Source organism: Sturnus vulgaris, unplaced genomic scaffold, assembly GCF_052056855.1.
Source record: "Sturnus vulgaris isolate bStuVul1 unplaced genomic scaffold, bStuVul1.hap1 Scaffold_692, whole genome shotgun sequence".
NCBI lineage: Eukaryota > Metazoa > Chordata > Aves > Passeriformes > Sturnidae > Sturnus > Sturnus vulgaris.
The window spans coordinates 77,501-79,062 of record NW_028276633.1 but is presented as its reverse complement, the minus strand read 5'-3'; the positions used below and the strand labels follow the sequence as shown (position 1 = coordinate 79,062).

General features: G+C 75.3%; 1 non-coding gene across 1 annotated transcript; it reads right to left on the bottom strand.

Moving 5' to 3' along the window:
* Positions 1-461: 461 nt before the first annotated feature.
* On the bottom strand, positions 462-614 carry LOC148217549 (5.8S ribosomal RNA). The gene has a single exon (XR_015801005.1). It is a non-coding gene; the product is annotated as a 5.8S ribosomal RNA (ribosomal RNA).
* Positions 615-1,562: the final 948 nt, after the last annotated feature.

Genomic DNA, 1,562 nt, shown 5'->3' with positions numbered 1-1,562 from the left:
CGCGGGAAGGAGGAGGGGGTCGCACCCCCGTCCCCGGCGCTCTCGGCCTCGCGCGCGCGCGGCAGCACGGCACGGTACCCCCGCGGTACCCACCCGCAGACAGCCGCCCGCACGGGGGGGAGAGCCCGGGGGCGAGGCCCGCGCCTCGCCTCCCTCTCGGCCCTCTCGCTCTCTCGTCTCTCTCGCACGGCCCACGGCGGCGTCTTCGACGCCGACTCTCGCTCTCCCCGGCCACCGCCACCGCACCGCGGCACGGCCCCGGCAAGGACGAGCTCCGCCCCAGCGGCTCGTTCCGGGAGCGGGGAGCTACGGAGCGCTCCCCGAGTCTGCATTTAGGGGGACGAAGGCCCTGCGCGGCGACGACGACGACGACGTCGACGTCGACCGCGGGCAACGGGCCTGCGAGGCAACCCCAGCCGCGCCGCCGGGGTGGCCCCCCCGGACGGCGATTGATCGTCAAGCGACGCTCAGACAGGCGTAGCCCCGGGAGGAACCCGGGGCCGCAAGTGCGTTCGAAGTGTCGATGATCAATGTGTCCTGCAATTCACATTAATTCTCGCAGCTAGCTGCGTTCTTCATCGACGCACGAGCCGAGTGATCCACCGCTAAGAGTTGTCTGGCTTTCGGGACCGCTCGCGTGAAGCGGCCCCTTTTCTGTTTCTGCAGGGACGCGCGCGCCCCCGCGCGCCCCCGCTTCGACCGTACGAGCACACACAAACGGAGGAGGAGGAGGAGAAAGCGCGGGGCAAAAAAGAGAAACCCCGCGCAACGCTCCGAAGGTCGGCCAAAGAAAGGCGGAGGGGCCCGCGCCCCCGACCGCCTCCCCCCGCGAGGGGAGACGCCGCCTCGCGTGCCGTCCTTCGGAGGCGGCCCAGGCGCCCGGGCTCGGCCCGACCTCCGCGCGGAGGGGCTTGTGCGGCAACGCGCCGGACCGCGGGGGGCACGGTGGCCCGCCCGGCCTCTCGATCACGGGACGACTACGCGTTCGCGGGGCCGGGGGCGCGACCGCCGGCCCCCGCCGCTCCCGGCTCACTCCCTGGCTTCTCCTTTTCACCGCTCCGCCGACTCGCGGAACGCCGCCGCGCCAAAACGCGGGGGCCGGCTCTCCCGCCAGCGGCCCCTGAACGTCGCCCGAAACGCCACGCGGCGGCGGGACCGTTCCGCCGGCGCAACCCCTGGCGCGGGACCGCTTGCCCGCCGGAAGGCGAACGCCCGGCGGGCCGCGCTCCGCCACCGGCGCCGGAGGCGGGACGCCGCCGAGACCCGAGCCGGCATCGCGGAGCGCCCGAGGTCTGCCGCTCGGCAAAACCCCTCCGCCACCCGCGGCCGCACTCCCGGGACCGCCGCCGCTTCGCACCGCCGAGCTGCCCTTCCGCGAGCACGCGCCCAGCGGGCAGGCGTACGGCGGCTGAGCCGGGGGGCACCGCCCGCTCCCCTCGTTTCCACTCGGGGACCGGACGGGGAAGCGCCCCCGCGGCCGCCCCGCACGCCTCCCCTTTTTTTTGGCCCACACGCGGCCGGGAAGGGCGACGGGGAAGCGGACGGGCGGGGCCCGGGCCGGG